This window comes from Myxine glutinosa, chromosome 3, assembly GCF_964187855.1.
Source record: "Myxine glutinosa chromosome 3, kmMyxGlut1.1, whole genome shotgun sequence".
NCBI classification, from domain to species: Eukaryota; Metazoa; Chordata; class Myxini; order Myxiniformes; family Myxinidae; genus Myxine; species Myxine glutinosa.
In genome coordinates, this window is record NC_136263.1 from 95,110,029 (window position 1) to 95,130,619 (window position 20,591).

Below are 20,591 nucleotides of genomic sequence, written 5' to 3' on the forward strand. Positions count from 1 at the left end.
AATGAGTTTGAAAAGTGTCTGATGAAAAGTGTGTGTTGTTTGTGAGAAAGAGAGATTAAAGCTAAACTAACCAGGTAGCTGTTGTTTGAGTGAGACAGAAAGTAAGACCAGCAATCCTGACACGGAGAGTGTAAGATGGTTCCGGGCACCACTTTAACGCTCCTAAGTCAGAACAGTAGTACTACCCTGAGCGGTTGATGCCTACAACCTACTACCTTTAAAACCATTCCAACCACATGGATGTTTTTTACGAGGCACCATCTCCTTACTGGATGGTCGTTCACTCACTAAGGGAGCTCATCTGCCCTTTAACAGGTATTGTATTTAGTCCCGCAGGGTGTCACAGTCACCCTCCCCACTGGCAAGCCAGTGAGGGTATTCGGTTTAGTTGCCAACTACCCGACCATGCGGTGGGTAGCACTTGGTTACATGGTACCAGTGGCCGTCAATAAAGAGGCTGACCTGACTAATATACTGTATGTTCATCATGTAGGCCTACATATATATATATATATATATATATATATATATATTTATATTTATTTATTTTTATATACATATATATGTAGTGTGTGTGTGTGTGTGTGTGTGTGTGTGTGTGTGTGTGTGTGTGTGTCTCAAGAAAATGTGTACAGACTTTATATGTCAAAGACAATAATTTATTTTTCTACACTGCCTTATGGGTAATAGCTGACTGATGACATGTAATCATTCCATCACATGCTAATGCCACCTGTAAAATATTAGTAACACTCAACATCGGTACTCTCCCTGTATTTGATGAATTTTACTGAAATATTAAAATCTGTATACGTTTCATTGAGACACATTGTAAGCATGTAATTTTTCATAATAGGTGCAGTGAAACTTTTAACAGCAGGGCACCTGCATTTTTAGCAGAACATACAGGTGTTTTCAGACGCGATACCATAATAACACAGTTATAATAAACTCACATTGTAATTTGAAAAAAAGAAAACCTTTAATAACCCATGATTAAAAAATATATAATTAAAACGCCAATAAAATCGGCCTTGTTTTTAGCCGTGTGGTAGATGTAAAGCAATCTTACGGTTCTTCGTCACGCACTGGAGTTTGTAAAGCATTTTACGGGCCGCCCCTGGGCCCCTGGGCGGCCCCCGCATGGCCTTGGCCCGGACCCGCCGTGACGCATACGTTGCCTGTTGCCGAGCGCATTCTTGGCACCAAATGGGAAAAAGGGTACACCGTCCCTATAGAGTGTCGGAGTCTTTCGGCACATGAGGCTTTTATTACCGCTAATTTAATACAGAGAATACATATAAAGATGGCCGTTTAGCAATACAAAGCCGAGAATGGTATGCGGGTATATAATTAATTTCGTTTAAATGCCTTCAGATGAATACCCTGGACCCATGCTTGCGGAATTGGACAATGTTATAATTATGAAATACAGACAACTTCTCCTTATATAAGATCTGAATAGATGTGTTGTTGCACCACATTGTGTGTACAGGTAACAGGTCGATATGTCTGATCCACATTTCGTTTTGTATATTGAGCTTGACTGGGACACCAGGTGCGTGTGCTTGTCCGGTCGTTGGGAAGGTGGGAATCGATCGACTCTATCACAGCTTCAATTATTTGACATCAGGTGAAAGGAGCTCTCTTTGTCTTTTCCTCACATTTAAATCCCATGGTAGGTCACGACGCTACAATGTCTAGCTTGTGGTGCTTATGGGTCTTGGCGGGTCCCGCACCACATGCACCGACGTGACCATGCTGGTGCGTTCTCGTTCGCATCGGCATTCTGAGCACGCTCGGTGCGTGCGGTCCGATTGCCACGACGAGTCGCTCCGGGAGGTCGAAACGGGTCGGGAGAATGCATCCTCTACCACCTCACCCCGCCTTTGCTCTTTGCTCCCTCGCCAATGGCCGCCAATAACCCAGAGGGGAGAGAACAAGCTAAAAGCGCCCTCAGGAGCATGGATGAACGAAGCATCGGCTATTGTTCAGAACGTGAGCAAATAAGGGCGGGAAACTGCAGGGTTTGTGATGGAATCTGGAGAGTAGAGCAGTACCGCATTGGTTTTGAAGGAGGTGGGAAAAGGGGAGGGGGAGGGGTGTGTCTCCTCCAAAAATCTCATGGAGGGTCGGTGAGAGGCGACGAGGCGGACTGGCAGGGCGGAGGCGCCGAGCGTCCCACAGCAGATGGTTTCCTGTGAGCGGGTCTGGCCGCCAGCCAGCGCTCGAGCGCCACTTCTGGGAAAGTAAAACACAAAAAGTGGAGAGCTGGGAGAAGTGCATGTGTGTGTATATATATGTGTGTGTGTGTGTGTGGTGTGTATATATATACCATTATATATATATATATTTATATATATATATGACAATGACAGTGCTCCATGAGAGTATCCCCTGAGGCCTTGCATGATGTGCTCACATTCCTGTCGAGGCTCTTGTCCGTCTTGCTTTTTCCCTTCCTCGAGCCCCGAGCCCAAGCCGGTTCAATGTGCTCCCGATAGGCGGTCCATCCGGCTGCCCTGCGTTCTGGCCCGTCTCGCCTCGTGCTGCTCGCACAGACACGCAGTGTAGAATGGCTGGCTCGCCTTATCAGGATCCACAGCTGGTTGCGGACGCTCGGAGTGATCGGCCCCTGAGAGAAACTCCATGTTATTTAATTTCATTTGCAGTAAGTGTTCATGAATTTATGGTGTAACAGCTGTAAATCAGTTGTGCTAATATGTGGCGGTGTGCGGACGAATTCGATGCACTTTGCCACCTCCACCGCGGAGCATAAGTCTCAACTGGAAGCAGAATCATCAACTGGCATTCGCACCACAGAGTAGAGACCAAAGCGACGTGTTTACACAGCCACGTGCCATTACAGAGCCCATCATGAATACACGCGTTGTCGTTTAGTCGCACTACATAATCACCATAATTTAGGCAAATGTTTGCGAAAACATGCAAGCGAACTCCTCCTGATGTCGGCCTATCCAGCACGCCAATGATAGTCCCGTACGCTCTATGTCCAAAAACAGCGCAAGGTTACGAAATTGACCGGAAAATATGAGTGAACACAGAAGATGAACAGCACAAGATAAAGTAAAGTTACTGCAGGATATTTCGCCCTGATATTCAGGCCTGGAAAACACGAAAATACTTGGGACATAGCTGAGCTATACATCATCCTGGTGTTTCACATGCAGGGTTTTGCATAAACATAGAGTACAAAATAAATATATTACAAATAATAATATTATTTATAATAATAATGACAATAATGATATATAAAAATCCAAATTGTGTGTCAAACACAATAAAACAATTTAAATCCCACACAGCATGGAGCGCCCAAAAATGCAGGTGATTGAAAATAATGGTTAACATCAGAAGGAAGAACAGCGTAATTAACCTATTATCGCAGCTGTATTAACTATTGTGAAGCTTAATTACTGATCATCACTCATCTACATGTGGTAATGGAAATAATTAGGGAAACACATTTAGTGTGAATGTGATCCAAATATAGAAGTCAAAAACAATGATTCATCACAACATATCTACGACTACTTAGCACTTCTTTAAATTGAATGGCCTCAATTATTCCCACCCACTTGTGAAGTTCGTGGGTGAATGGTTATGGCCCGGGTCTTTTACGGGTCGGTTTACCAAGCGTGACTTTTGACTCAGGCTGGCAGAAACTAAGAATATATTCAGGGTGCCAGCGATAACTCAGTCCTCAGAAAGACCACTGTGAGTCCAACCGAGGGAAGGTACATACACTAACGCCTCAACCTGCATGAGGAACACCAGGACAAAAGTTTATAGCTGGGCCGAGATTCAAACCTAGGCTAGACAGTTCAGTTTGCATACCTCTAGGCAACACTGCAAGGTACACAAACAATGATATCTTGTACCCACATATATATATATATATATATATATATATATATATATATATATATATATATATATATATATACTGTATATATATATATATATATATATATATATATATATATATATATATATACATATATATATATATATATATATATATATATATATATATATCGTTGCATTGCCCAATATCAATTATTTCGATTGAAGATGATAAAATAAAAGTGAACATAAGTTCTTTCTTTTGGACTGGACATCTGGCCAGACATGTTTGGGTCTGCCTTTGGCAGACAATTGGACGTTGTACAAACATCATCATTAACATCATCATGTAGAATACTCTATACAGAGTATCAGTTTTGCCTAAGCAGTTTCTTGGCTAGGGTTACAATCCTTGATTGTTCGACACTCCGACGCACGATACTCGACTGAGTGTGTGGAGGCATTTGTAATTTAGCCAGGGTTCCAGTGATAGCTCGCCTACTCTTCGTAAAGGACACAATGGGATCTTTAGCGTCCACGGTCTAACTAATGCTGGCAGAAGAGACACCCTGTTGAACTGTTGAATATCCATCCGAGGGCCAGTCGCCCTGCACGTGAAACACCAGAACGACAGCTTAGAGTCGAGAGTCCAACCAAGGCTGTGCATACCTCAAGGCTATTCGACCATTCCATTTGCACAATGAACTTGTATATTGGCAGGGCTGCGCAGGCTTTATTGCCTAATGGCCTCCGCCTATGTCGAAGTTCCTTGGGTCTTTGTTTCTCAAGCCTTTGTTTGATGACACAAGGCCATACCCATAATTGTTGTCCTACTGCTATACAGTTTATCAAATATACAATCTTTTAGACTACTGCTCCAAATGTGCTGCATTATACTTTGTGCTGTATTATTCGTTTCCACAATTCAGCCGAGCTACTTGGATCCTTCTTGACATGCTCAGTCCTTCATAATTACAGACAGCATCAACAATGTTCAATTCTTAACCTCGCGCGAAGCCATGCTTATGTGTTCCTTGGGTGTTTTTACTGGAAAGATAGCACGTTGCCACCTTTGGTGCTTTGTTGGGATTATTGTCTTGCTGGAAAGAAAGTTTCCAACTGTTGAGCCATGATTTTTGAGAGAACGGCACGGTGGATTGTATTCCATCTCTTCGTATGTACCAGCAATCAGGGTAGCAACAAATTTGAATAGAAATTGCAATACTTGCACTGATCTTATTCCAGTCTTCATTGCAAACTTACATTAACTGGGATACAATGATTCTCTCCATCTTCAAAACAAACTGCGTAATTCATCGCTGCCGGATCATTTAAACCTGAATTCATCGGGAAGGATCACATGTCTTCAGTTTCGCTCATCTTTGATCACAGTGTATGGTCAATCACCACTTTAGCTTTATAGTTTGGTTACAAAAAGAAACAAACAAACGAATAATTACCTCTACTACTTATTTCACAGCCAGATCAATCCCATGCACATTCATGTGGGGTCGGCCGCAGGAGATACATTGGCCCAACTCTTTCAGGAACCGGCTGGCCTGGCTTGATATTCAACTGATGGTCGTTTCAGAAGGACTTTTTCTAACTGGCTCAGGGTGCTGACCATAACTCATTTAATTGAAAAACACTGTGGGATCTTTAATGTCCAAGAGCTAATGGTAACAGGCGGGTCACCGGTTTAACGTTCATTCGAAGTACGGCATATCATTGATGCATCGCCTACCTACGAAACACCAATCTGACCTTTTGTAATCACGATGGGAATCCAACCCACGTGGCAAGGCAACTCATATGTAAGTGCACTGACTACCTCTGCATTCTTTTAGCCGACAAAATAATAATGAAATAAGTAATTAAGTATTAAATGATAAGTAATAAATAATAATGAAATAAGTAATTAAGTAATAAGTAATAAATAATAATGAAATAAGTAATAAGTAATAATGAAATAAGTAATTAAGTAATAAGTAATAAATAATAATGAAATAAGTAATTAAGTAATAAATAATAAATAATAAATAATAATTAAATAAGTAAATAAGTAATAAATAATAATGAAATAAGTAATAAATAATAATTAAATAAGTAATAAATAATGATGAAATAAGTAATTAAGTAATAAATAATAAGTAATACATAATAATGAAATAAGTAATTAAGTAATAAATAATAAGTAATAAATAATAAATAATAATTAAATAAGTAATAAATAATAAGTAATAAATAATAATTAAATAAGTAATTAAGTCATAAATAATAAGTAATAAATAATAATTAAATAAGTAATAAGTAATAAATATTAATTAAATAAGTATTTTTTTAAATAAAAAAAACCACCTTTAGAGGCCATTTTTCCCCACAAGCGGGGGTTGGCCTTTTTCGGGCACCGTGGTTGTTGTTGTTTTTTGGTCCCCTTTTTGAAGCAATGTTTTACGGCCGGATGCCCTTCCTGACGCCAACCCTTTTTGCCGCCTTTAACGACAAACAGGGAATTACCAGTGAACTGGTACTCAATTAGCCGACCTCGGAAGGTATGACAGGCTGAGTCAACCCCCCTGGCGTTAATTCAGCAATCGACCGGGATTCAAACCCAGGATCCTAGGATCCTAAGCCGGCACCCTAGCCGCTAGCCCAATACCAGGGTTTTGGTTAAATTAATTAATTAAATAAGTTAATTAATTAAATTAAATAAGTTAAATAAGTTAAAATTAAATAAAAAATAAATTAAATAAGTTTTTAAAAAATAATTAAATAAGTAAAAGTAATAAATAAGAATTAACTAAGTAATAAGTAATAAATAATAATTGAATAAGTAATAAGTAATAATTAAATAACTAAATAGGTAATTAATGGAAGTGATTGTATTTTGTGTGAATGTTCGTTGGCATTAGCTCGAGGTCATCACACCTTTTGCCAACAATTAGGGCTTAAAAGTCTTTCGTGAGTTTTTTTTTTTTTTTTTTTTTGTATACTGAATCGAGGCTCGTGAAAGAGCTAACATTTATTTCACAAACAAATCAACCAGACAGGCAAAATATATAAAAAGAGGGAGCGGAAGACAAGATGGGGAGAGAATGGGAAGCACACAAACATAACATTTGAGAGCAGGGAGATGTGTGGGAGGGAGAGGGCTTGGGGGGAGGAGGCGTGGGAAGGGGGGGGGGGGGGCGTGGGAGAAGTATAAAACACAAGGACACCAAGGACTTCCAGGGCAGAAGTTGGTATTTCAAAAAAGTGGATTTGGGGTGAAATTAGCGGGAGTAGAAAAGATCAAGGTTTTGGATGGGGGAAGATAAGAGATGGTGGTGAACAGCTGTTTTAAAGACCTGGAGGGTGGAGTGGGATTGAAGAGAGTGAGGGAGTTTGTTCCAGAGGCGGGAGAAAAGAGGAATGAAGGAGTGAAGGTGAGCAGAGGGTCTTGATTTTGGCAGTTTAACCATAAGAGGGTTGCAGGCAGATCTTGTGCGACCTGTAGGAATATTTGCGGGACAGAGCCCAGAGAGAGCTGGGGGGGGCAAGGCCAGAGAGGAGTCGGTAGAAGCCGGAAAGACCACCAACCTGCCTGCGGTGAGTGAGTGAAAGGCCCTTGGAGTTAGCTTCATCGCGGGAGATTCCAATGATTCTGAACGCTTTGGTTTCAACAGCAAGAGTTCGGCAGAAGTTCTCTCAAATAATATTTTACATCATGCACAGATGTTAGTCTTAATCTATATTCTATAGTATGTAATTTCCATCCAATGTTACACATTTCTCCCAGCGAGGGTTTTACTTTCACATCCAGGGAAACGAATGTTTGCACAAACAAGATCCATTGCAAACATATGATTTCACCGGAGCAAAAGTTCGACCTGGATGGTGTTCGCCAAAGGTGGGCATATAAATGAATTATACAAATAATCTGCTGTTCAATAACACAATATATTCATCGATTCCATTGGATCAAAACTTTACTCTGACATGGTGGTGCAGAGGTAGAGCACTTACCTTTAGCTGTTTAGTCTAGGTTGGTGCCTCGCAGTCAGTGTTTTGCATCACAAAGTGCACCGTCTGTTGGAAGAAGGTTAAGCTGAATGACCCGTCTGCCATTACTGATGTCGGAGGAAACGAAAAAATTCATGTGATCTCGTGCAAAGGGTTAAACGAGTTATCACCGACACCCTAGAACAAATTGCAAATCCCTGCCATCTTGAGTTGACCGTCAGGCATAGCCAGGTGATTCCTGAAAGACTTGGCCCAAAAGACCCGACTCAGTGGTGAAACGGTAAGGGCGTCCGCTCTGCGTCTGGGAGTTCGGTGGTGCAAACACTGGCCGAGTCATACCAAAGACTTGAAAAGTGATATGTGCTGCTTCCTTGCTTGATGCTCGGCACTTAAAAGTATTAAAATAGAGTGCGAAATAGAGTTACTAAAAATAGAGTGCGGAGAGAACAATGCTGAGAATGCAATTACAAACCTATCAATATAACCCTTGCCAAGAACCTTGGCAGCATCAATGCTCTGTAAAGTGTGTGGTCCATCAAATCAAATCAGTAGTGGTAGTGGTAGTAGTAGGAGTAGTAGTAGTAGTATTAGTAGTAGTAGTAGAAGCAGCAGTAGTAATAGCAATAATGACTAACACACTATCTAAGTATATATATGTGTGTGTGTGTGTGTGTGTGTGTGTGTGTGTGTGTGTGTGTGTGTGTGTGTGTGTGTGTAAGCACGAGGCTATTGGTTTCTTTTGTTCCTTACACGTATCCAAAGCCCTGGGACAATTTCCTCAAAATTTGCAGTACTGCGTTATTTTCCAAGTGGAAGGTAAACGTCACAATAAAACGTTTCAATTTCATACTCAAACTGATGTAAAACATGAAATAACGACGCTTTGGCTGATCGAGCAGGATGCATTAGTCGCCTCCGAGGTGGGGTGAGGGGCAGAGCTTGGCTGGCACCTCTGCCCTTCCGTTTTCAATGGTTAATGCTTTGTCAGGAATTCAAACAATTGCATATAAACATTTATATTCCATATACAGCATGGAAATTAACATACAAAGGGTACACTATCCTTCGGACGACACTGAGTGAGTGCAAGGAGAGGTCGCATGCTTCTGTACGTCCTTAAACAAGGAAATGAGGAGGACATTTAGCCCATCATGACCGTGTTACACTCCCGAGTTGATTTTTGCTACTGCTCTAAACAACAATATTTTTGGTGTTTTGCTAAAGTTGTAATAATCCGATCTTCGATTAAATATATGGAAGGTACCTACATTTCCTCATATACATCTTGCTTAGTCGTGCGCTCATATCTTTATCTCATATGACTTGAAGTTTCACTTCACGACACCTCCACACATTTGGAGAAGCAATGTGACTCCCAGAACTTGAAGCTTAATTATTGGAACAAAATATATCTGTCATTTCAAATTGGGCAGTCGGGGCAAATATATATGTCGTATATATTTATACGTGTATACACACGTATATACATATATACTAGTGTGGCTTGGCTCGCTACGCTTGCCGCACCACACATCGTCGCAGAGGCACGAGCTTGTTTCAACTGAGGATGATGACCTGACTGTACCTGAGCTGCTGGGTTGTCATGATTTACACCAATCATAACACAAACATTTATTTTGTACAAATTAATTTGGAATATTGGTGATATTATTGACTTGTAATCAAAAAGGTTCAAGTGGTGTAAAGCTCTAAATCATGACGGGCCCAAGCTGTGTAATCGGTCTGAAGGGTGTAAGGGGTTGAGAGGGACTTAAGGGGTGTAAAGGATTAAAGGGTATAGAAGGTTGGAAGGGTGAAGGGATCTCAAGGTGTCTAACGTATTGAACGGGTCTTAAAGGATAAAAGTGGTCTTATGGGTATTGGGGGTCTTCGGGGTCTTTTGGTTATTCTGGGTCTTTAAGGGTCTTCAGTTTATTTTGGGTATTTTGGGTCTTCGGTATTTTTGGGATATTTTGGGTCTTAAGGGTCTTTTGGGACTTTTGGGCATTTCGGATCTTTTGCATCTTTGGGGCATTTTGGGTCTTCGGGATCTTTTGGGTCTTTGATGTCTTCATGGTCATATGGCTCGGCGTTGTCTTTAAGGGTCTTTTAGGTATTTTGGGTGTTTGTGGTCTTTTGAGGCTTTAGGTCTTTTAGATCTTTGGGGTCTTTGAGGTCTTTTGGATCCTCTGGGTCTTCAAGGGTATTTGAGGTATTTTGGGTATTTGGGGTATTTTAGGTCTTTTGAGTCTTTGGGGTCTCCTGGTTATTTTAGATCCTCTGGGTCTTTTGAGTCTTGAAGGATCTTCGGGGTATTCGGGTTGTTTTGGTACTTCATGGTCTTGGTGGTCTTAAGGGTCTTGAAGGACTTAAAGGGTCTTCAAGGGTCTAAGCGATATCAGCAGTCCATGGGGTCGAAAGGAATATTCCAACAATACGTAATTAAAAGATGTAAATAATTAATAGACAGGAAGCAAACGGCGTTCAAACAGTGCGGTATTAATAGACACATAATCACAGCTTGACGGCTTCCACCGGACAGACTGATGGACGGATTGACGGACCGTATTATTTGGTGATATGTGTGTGTGTGTGTGTGTGTGTGTGTGTGTGTGTGTGTATATATACTAGTATATATATATATATATATATATATATATATATATATACATACAATGATGCTGATGAACACTTCTTTTTGCATCTTCAGATGCAAAGTGCTGCTGAAGCAGTTTCTTGGCTATTGGGAACAATCCAGGACGTCACCACTCCGACGCAGGATACTCAAATGGCTCAGTCTATGTGGTACTCATTTTGCTGATCTTAGAAGGAAGGATGACAGGCTGAGTCAACCCACCTGCTGTTAATTCAACTGCCTGACAGGGGCTTGAATGCAGACCTTCTAATCCTGACCCAGCCAGGCACCTTAACCACCGTTAAGCCAACACCAGGCATGTATATATAATATATATATATATTTACAGCATATGTATATGTATATATGTATGTACGTATATGTATATATATGTATATGTATATATATATTATAATCTATACTTTCGAAGCATAAATATTGGAACAGATGACTGAGAGGTGTTTCTTGTTCCATTGATTGTTCACACAAAAAATAGCTGTGAATGTCTCTTCTTGGTTTTAGCCTTTGCTTTTACTTTGGGAGTCTGCCTTTGGAGTCAGTAGGCAAAATACCAACATGAAGACCAAGTAACTGTCTATGAAAGAAAAGCAAGCAATTTGGAAGCTGAAGGAACAAAATAATTAAATTAGAACACTAGCACAAAAATTGTGTGTAGCAAATACAACAATTCGGAATATCTTGAAAAAGAAAGAAAACGCAAGTGTACTGAGAAATAGACAATGACCAGGTTGGCCAAGGAATATCACTACAGAGAGAAAAATCATCACAGCTGTGCAGAAAAACCCTAAAACAACTGTCAGTGACATCACCAACAACCTCCGGAATGCACAGTAGTATGTTCACAGAATATTTCGACAGCAGAATAACAATTATTACTATTGATTATTAATTAAGGCTATACCAAAATATGCAAACCTCTCACCAGCACAAAAAATACAACGGACAGATTAGAATTTGCTAAGAAGTGCAGAGGTGATCCAATAGGGTTTAGAACAAAGTCTTATGCACAGAAGAGACCAAGATAAACCTTTACCAAGGTGATGGAAAGGCGAAAGTGTGGAGAATTGGAAGGAACTGCATATGATTAAAAGCATACTATTTCATCTGTGAATCATGGTGGAGATTGTGTCACATGGCTTGGGCTTGCATGGCTGCCTCTGCAACTGGCTCACTCATCTTTATTGATGATGTAACGAATGATGGCATCAGCAGAATGAATTTGGAAGTGTATAGAAACATTTTGTCTGCCTATGTACAACAAAATGTCTCCAAACACATTGGGTGGCACTTCAACATGCAGCAAGACAATGACCCAATACACCCAGCTAATGCAACCAATGAGTTCATCAGGGGGGAAAAGTGGAGGGTTTTAGACTGGCCAAGTCGATCTCCTGATTTGAATCCAATGCAGCATGCGTTTTACTTGCTGAAGAGGAGACTAAAATCAGAACCCCCCCAAAACAAACAACAACTGAAAATGGCTGCAGTAAAAACTTGGCAAAGCATCGCAAAAGAAGTTACCAAGAGTTTAGTGATGTTGATGGGTCACAGGCTTGATGTAGTTATTGCATGCAAGGGATATGCAACCAAATACTAACTATTATACTACTTTAATTTACTTTAGTTGATCTGTTCAAATACTTATGCTTACCTAAAATGGGAAGACTGAACATTAAAAGTGCTATTGTTCTACAATGGTAAAACATATATGCATTGAAATAACAAGAAATAATAATAATAATAATTCACAGGTGAGTAAATCAGTGAAGTCAGTGGTTATTGTGGAGTCAGTGGAGTCCATGTGGATATTGAAATCACCAAGGAGGAGGATTGAGGGGGAGAGGGAACATAGCTGGGTCAGAAAGTAGGAGAAGTCAGACAGGAATGATGGGTGTGGTTTGGGAGGGCGGTAGACGACAGCCATGACTGACTGCATGCGACCAGAGAGTTTAAAAGCCAGGTGTTCAAATGATGAGGATGAGGCGATGGGGATGAGGCTGGTCTTGATGTCTTGACGGTGGATAACGGCAATTCCACCACCTCGGCCCCCACAAAAGTTGAGCTACTGTACTCTTTCCTCATATATTTATTGTTTGATCTCAAATCCACATTCCTTGAGTATATAACAATCATACTAAAATGAAACTAAAGTGAAAAGTTTTTCACAAAAGTGAAAGGGAGGAAACCCGTGCTTCTTGATGCATTATATGTTTATCGCGTCGACCACAGACTACGGACTAATGCCTAGATCTACTCTAATCTATATACCCCAGAGAGGATAATAACATGACCCTTCCTGTCGTCCCATAGGGAACTGGTGTAATTGTAATAACAAATTTGACTTCACTGTTCCAATACCTATGGAGGGCACTGGGTACTGGAATTGTCAGCTTAATCTATTGAGTAAGCTATCATGCAAAAATGCATGTATCATATAATTATGGTATTATATAATGGGCGGGCTTTCTCTTAGGTCATTAGATAAATCATGCAGATTGTAATTAGTGCACTCAATAGAACCACAGTTTAAATTTTCCGTGCTATTAGCTTTTTAAGAAAATTACATATATTAAGCTTTCCAGAAGAGCAATAGAAGTATTTGATTGGTGTCTGTAAGTTTATAATAGCATAAATTCACAAAAATGATGCTTCATGTTATCCACTGCACATGTATAGAACCTGTGTGCTGTGTCATAAATAAAACTATGCTTAATTATTTAATTTGTACTCTTTATAACGTATTCTTGATATATAAAATGTGTACTATGCATAAAAATGTGGCACATGTAGGGAGGATAACATTGTGCATCAACAGTGAATATATATGTATATTATATATATATATATATATATATATATATATATATATATATATATATATATATATATATATATATATATATATATATATATATATATATATATATATATATATACATATATACAGGGTGAGTCAAAAGTAGCGCCCGATTTCTGTATATATATTTCTGTATTCTGTATATATATATCTGTCAGTTGATTGTTTGTTTGCCATTTGTATTAGTGTACAAAAAGGTAGAAATAAATGAATGACATGTTTATCTAACCATTTATTCGGGGGAAAAGTATTACGGAAGTGTACCAAGCTGTTTTACTTGCAATTTTCAAAGTGCCCTTCCTCGTGATCGATGCACAATTGCAGCCAAGCAGGCACAGAGTGGCACACACGCTTGCAGAGTTCGATATCAATTTCCTCAAACTTTGCAGTGATTTGAGCCTTCAATTCCTGAATGGTACGAGGCTTTTCACGATAATCAAGGTCTTTCATGAGCCCCCAAAGAAAGAAATCTGGAGGTTTAAGGTCTGGGGAGCGTGCCGGCCACTCAATCGGACCGCGGCGGCCGATCCACTTTCCGGAAAAGTTTTCATCAAGCCACTGACGAACATGACGTCCATAAGGAGGTGGAGCTCCATCTTGCTGGAAATAACAGTCCTGATCTTGTACCCTGGGCCAAAAGGAGGTTTGCAGCATATCCAGGTAAATTTCTGCAGTGACAGATCCCTCAAAGAAAAATGGTCCAATTATCCCTAATGGAGATATGGCTGCCCAAACTGTCACGCCAGGTAAATTTACCTCCTTCTCAACTGTCACTCTTGGGTTCTCCGCAGCCCAGTAGACACAATTGTGTCTGTTAATTGTGCCGTTAAGCTTAAAACATGCCTCATCTGACCATCAGATGTTGTCTAGCATTGTGTCCTCTTCGTCAAGTTTAGCTAAGAACTCTTCGCAAAAATGAAGACGGCGGTCGTCATCTCCATCATGAAGGGCATGCAGTAAGCGTGGAATGTAATGTTTCCAGTTTTTCTGGTGAAGGATACGGATAACACTTGATTGGCTCACTTCCAACTCTGCAGATAAACGGCGAGTTGACTTTTGCGGACTTTGTTCCAGTCTCCTGATGGCTTATTCAGCCTTAGCAACATTCGTTGCCGTTTTCGGACGACCGGACATCTTTGCAGTGGCTAACGACCCTGTTTCTTCAAATTTCTCGACAATCAATCGTATGTTTCTTCCCTGGGGTGCGTTAATATCGAATTTGTGTGCCAAACGGCGTGCCGCCATCGTTGGTTGTTCATTACAGTTGTAGTAATGTTTCACGGCCGCAATGCGTTGATTCATTGAAAGGTAATTCATGGTTCAATTTGGTGCAAATTCAGTAACTTTCCAAACTCTCAGCAATAACCTGCAAAACAAAAACAAAAATAAATAAATTAAGAATTTTTTTTTTTTTAATTATTATTTTTTTGTATACTGAATCGGTACTGAATACTGAATACTGTATACTGAATCGGGGGCTCGTGAAAGAGCTAACATTTATTTCACAAACAAATCAACCAGACAAACAAAATATACAAAAAGAGGGAACGGAAGACAAGATGGGGAGAGAAGGGGAAGCACACAACCACAACATTTGAGAGCAGGGAGAAGTGTGGGAGGGAGAGGGCTTGGGGGCAGGAGGCGTGGGAAGGGAGGGGGGGGTGAAGTATAAAACAAAAGGGGACCGAAATTAGCGGGGGTAGAAAAGATCAAGGTTTTGGATGGGGGAGGATAAGAGATGGTGGTGAATAGCTGTTTTAAAGACCTGGAGGGTGGAGTGGGATTGAAGAGAGTGAGGGAGTTTGTTCCAGAGGCGGGATAAAAGAGGAATGAAGGAGTGAAGGTGAGCAGAAAGTCTTGATTTTGGCAGTTTAACCATAAGAGGGTTGCAGGCAGATCTTGTGCGACCTGTAGGAATATTTGGGGGACAGAGCCCAGAGAGGGCTGGGGGGGCAAGGCCAGAGAGGAGTCGGTAGAAGACGGAAAGACCACCAACCTGCCTGCAGTGAGTGAGTGAAAGGCCCTTGGAGTTAGCTTCATCGCGGGAGATTCCAATGATTCTGAACGCTTTGGTTTCAACAGCGTGAAGACGGGCTAGGTGTGAGGCAGGAGCACCAGACCAGAGGGGAGAGCAGTATTCCATAGAGCTGCGGATGAAAGCCTTGTATGTGGTGAGGAGCTCAGGTGTGCCAAGGAAGGACTTCGCACGACGGAGGATGCCTAGTCGGCGACTGGCTTTGGAGGCCAGATTTGAAATGTGGTTTTCCCAGGAAAGATCATGGCAAATAGTGAGACCCAAAAGCTTGAGCTCTGCAAGACAATTAATTATCAACAACATGACATCCCAGAAAGAATCTGACAGCCGAAAAAACAGAAATCGGGCGCCGGCGCTACTTTTGATTCACCCTGTATATATATATATATATATATATATATATATATATATATATATATATATATATATATATATATATATATATATATATATATATATATATATATATATGTATATATATATATATATATATATGTATATATATATATATATGTATATATATATATATATATATATATATATATATATATATATACCGGTGTGTACCCCAGTTTAGAATAGGTACACCGTATCCCTGCATGTCATAAGAGGCGACTAAAAGGGTTGGCGTCAGGAAGGGCATCCGGCCATAAAAACATTGCCTCAAAAAGGGAACCATGACAATGACAATTGCACATATATATACTGTTACGGATCTCAGAGACGGCACTCCCCTTAGCAAGGGGGGGGGGGGGCTTAATTCCCTTGGCCTGTTAAGCTGGCCGTCTCTAGTCCTGGTACTTATAATGCTCCTTTGCGGGGTGAAATTGGTCATGGTTATTGGTCAAGGTGTTCTCCCGAATACCTTTACCAATCCCTCCGCAAAGCAGGGAGACAAGTACCGCTCGAACCACGGACAAGATGGTATTTGCCGAGCGGTTTAGCAATCCGCGATTCAAGCCGTTAGCAATTGACTAACCCGATTTAAAGCAGTTGGCCAAATCGTGCCACAGGTACTCAATGGGAAGAAGGGACTAAAATGACCGGATGAGCCAAAGAACCAAAAAGGGTAAAGGAAGAACACAGGTTTATATCAATACTAAAAGAGGAAACGAAAGAAGGGCATTTACAAGTAAGAAAAAGCAGATACACAGGGCAAACCTTAAAACAGTCTTAATTATCAACGCCCAGGACAAACACACAGACTTACACGAAAGGGGAATAGCAGGCAGGAATGACTGGAAGGAATGAGAAGGCCCAGGCAGACGGTAGGCGTCGAGGTCCGGCTCCAGGAGTCGACTCGCGTCGTGGCGGGAAAACCCTGGCAGGCAGCGAGTGCGTATCGTTGACCGCGAGCGGACATTGCATATAGCGGTGGGACTGGGATGCTCCGTATGTAATCAATGGCTCATGCCAACGCTCTCTCTCTTGAACAAGATGGGGGAGATGCCAGTTCGTAGCGCACTCCAGCTCCTTCTCTTCTCATCTGTACCTTCTCACTCGTCTCTCTCAAGCAGTCCCTCGCAGCCGCTTTTATTGCTCATGGAGGAATAAAGCCGCCGGCTCCGATTACCAAGGCCCTTCTCCCCCGATTGCTCAGTTTGGCCGGGTGGCCAGCTCCAGGAAGGGTCCTGGTTGTTCCAAACTTCTTCCATTTAACAATTATGGAGGCCACTGTGCCCTTGGGAACCTTCAATGCAGCAGACATTTTTTTGTAGGCTTCCCCATATCTGTGCCTCGACACAATCCTGTCTCTGACTCTGCAGGCATTTCCTTCGACCTCATGGCTTGGTTTTTGGTCTGATATGCATTGTCAGCTGTGAGATCTTATATAGACAGGTGTGTGCCTTTCCAAATCATGTCCAATCAATTTAATTTACCACAGGTGGACTCCAATCAAGGTGTAGAAACATCTCAAAGATGATCAAGAGAAATGGGAGGCACCTCAGCTAAATTTCAAGTGTCATAGCAAAGGGTCTGAATACTTATGTCAATGTGATATTTCAGTTTTTTCTTTTTAATAAATTTGCAAAACTTTCTAAAATCCTGTTTTCTCTTTGTCATTATGGGGTATTGAGTGCAGATTGATGAGGGAAAAAATGAATTTAAACGATTTCAGCATAATGCTGCAACATAACAAAATGTGAAAAAAGTGAAGGGATCTGAATACTTTCTGAATGCTCCATATATATATATATATATATATATATATATATATATATATATATATATATATATATATATATATATATATATATATATATATATATATATATATATATATACAGTCACGTGAAAAAGTAAGTACACCACATGTAAAGTTTTGACTTTTTCAACATATTTCAATATACAGCTATTTGATCTTCATTTCAACCATATTGATAGATAAAGGTGATATAATATAACAAATATCATGAAACATTTACATTTTGTAGTCCATTGTATAATTTAAATAAACATGAATGCAAATTTCACATGTGGAAAAAGTAAGTACACCCCTACATTTATCACTACTTCAAATACCTAAAATTAGAATCAGGTGCACCAGCTCAGGTGCAAATGATTAGAACATCGTCAGAGAGGATCTTGGAGGAACCTGTCTTATTTAAACCTCAGACATTTAGTTTGGTTTGCTCTTTGTTGTTGAAGTGTGCGGCGTCACCATGCCTAGATCAAAAGAGCTCTCTGAGGCCTTCAGAAAGAAGGTTATAGATGCCTTTGAGTCTGGGAACGGATTTAAAAAGATCTCCAAACAATTTGAAATCAATCATTCAACTGTCCAGAAGATCATCTACAAGTGGAGAAGATTCCAAACATCTGCCAACTTGTTCAGGCCAGGCCGCCCCAGCAAGTTCAGCCAGAGAGCAGACCGCAAGATGCTGAAAGAAGTCTCTAACAACCCCAGAATGTCATTACGGGACCTGCAGGTAGCTCTTGCCACCGTTTATGTCAAAGTGCATGAGTCTACCATTAGAAAGAGTCTGCACAAATTTGATCGACATGGGAGGTGTGCCAGGAGGAAACCTTTGCTGTCCAGAAAGAACATCAGGGAAAGACTAAAGTTTGCCAATGAACACCTAGGCAAAGACCAGCAATTCTGGAACAATGTGCTCTGGACAGATGAGTCAATGGTAGAGCTATTTGGCCACAGTACCACAAGACGTGTTTCGCGAAAACCAAAGATAGCATTTGACCACAAGAACCTGATACCAACTGTAAAGCATGGTGGTGGAAATATTATGGTTTGGGGCAGCTTTGCTGCATCAGGGCCTGGGCAGCTCACCATCATAGAATCCACTATGAATTCTTCATTGTACCAGAGGGTGCTTGAGGATAATGCGAGGCCATCTGTCAGAAAGTTGAAGCTCAACCGAGGGTGGACCTTGCAACATGACAATGACCCTAAACATAACAGTAAATCCACCAAGGAATGGCTGAAAAGAAAGAAATGGAGGGTTCTGGAATGGCCAAGTCAAAGCCCAGATCTAAATCCCATCGAGATGTTGTGGGGGGATTTGAAACGAGCTGTGAATGCAAGAAACCCCTCAAACATCGCACAGCTGAAAGAATTCTGCATGGAGGAGAGGGCAAAAATTTCTCCCAGTCGATGTCAGAGACTGGCATACAGTTATAAGAAATGCCTACTTGAGGTTGTTTCTGCCAAAGGGGGCAATACCACCTATAAGAGCCAAGGGTGTACTTACTTTTTCCACATGCGAAATTTGCATTTATGTTTATTTAAATTATACAATGGACTACAAAATGTAAATGTTTCATAATATTTGTTATATTATATCACCTTTATCTCTCAATGTTGTTGAAATGAAGATCAAATAGCTGTATGTTGAAATATGTTGAAAAAGTCAAAACTTTACATGGGGTGTACTTACTTTTTCACATGACTGTTTCTACATGCATAGATATATACATATATATATATATATATATATATATGTATATATATATATATATATATATATATATATATATATATATATATATATATATATATATATATATATATATACACAGTGCGTATCAAAAAAAAGGTAATCCAAATTCAAGGGGTTAATATGCAAAAGTTATTTAGTTTGACAATTTGCATGTGGTTTATCAATTATGAGGAGATCCTCAGCTTTCCATTGATGCCTTTCATGCATCATTGCTGTCTCACATGACCGAGTACATGCTCATTGAAAATGACAAGTTCAAATCGCATTTTTACAAGTTTGGCTAATCGGTGCAAGACAGTTTTAAATGGACGCATTACTTGTCGACTGCCAAGTTGATTATGTAAAATTGTTAAGCTGGTCTGGTAATCGTCGGTTGTGTCATCCTTTGTTTAAGATGGGTATTTAAGATGGGCCTACAGTGTATGGGTTTAGAGACAGTCTGAGTCATTGAAAAGATTGTTCAACTTACGACTGAACAGCAGACCTTCGTGGTTACAACCTTTCACCAAACTGGAGGTTTGCAGCGAACTCATGATGCTTTCAGGGAACGTTTCCCAGAACGGGAGCCTCCAGCAGCCAAAACCATCTGGGCGAATGTTGGAAAATACCAAGAGTGTATCATGAGCCTCAACCGCAACAAGGAGAATTCTGGTAGGAGGCGCACTGGGCGATCGGAAATGAACATTGCAGCAGTAAGGCAGCAAGTTTTGGAGCATCCTCGGGATACCAGTGCAAGACAAAATGGGACGGGATTGCCTTCGGCAACATTCAACCAAATCACAAGACTGGACCTCCACCAACATCCATATCGGATTCACATCCGGCATCAATTTACGCCAGGGGATTTTGCCAGGAGGCTGGTGCTTGCCAGATGGTTGATAGCACGTTGCGAAGCAGATGTCAATTTCCTGCGGTATCTCGTTATCGGCGACGAAGCTGCTTTCACCATGGACGGCAAGGTCAATACCCATAATGTTCTTGAATATGCACCGACAGGACAACCCCCGGAATTTAATTTTGACACCAACATAAATCGACAAAAGTGGACTGTTTGGTTGGGACTTTGTGGAAGTGGTCAGATGATCGGACCATTTTTCTTTCAAAGGAATGTCAATGGTAACAGGTATCTGCAAATGATCAATGATGAAGTTTTACCGCAGTTGGAGGAGAACTTTGAGTGACAGGTTCGTGGTGTCTTCAGATATCTCTGGTGGGCCCAAG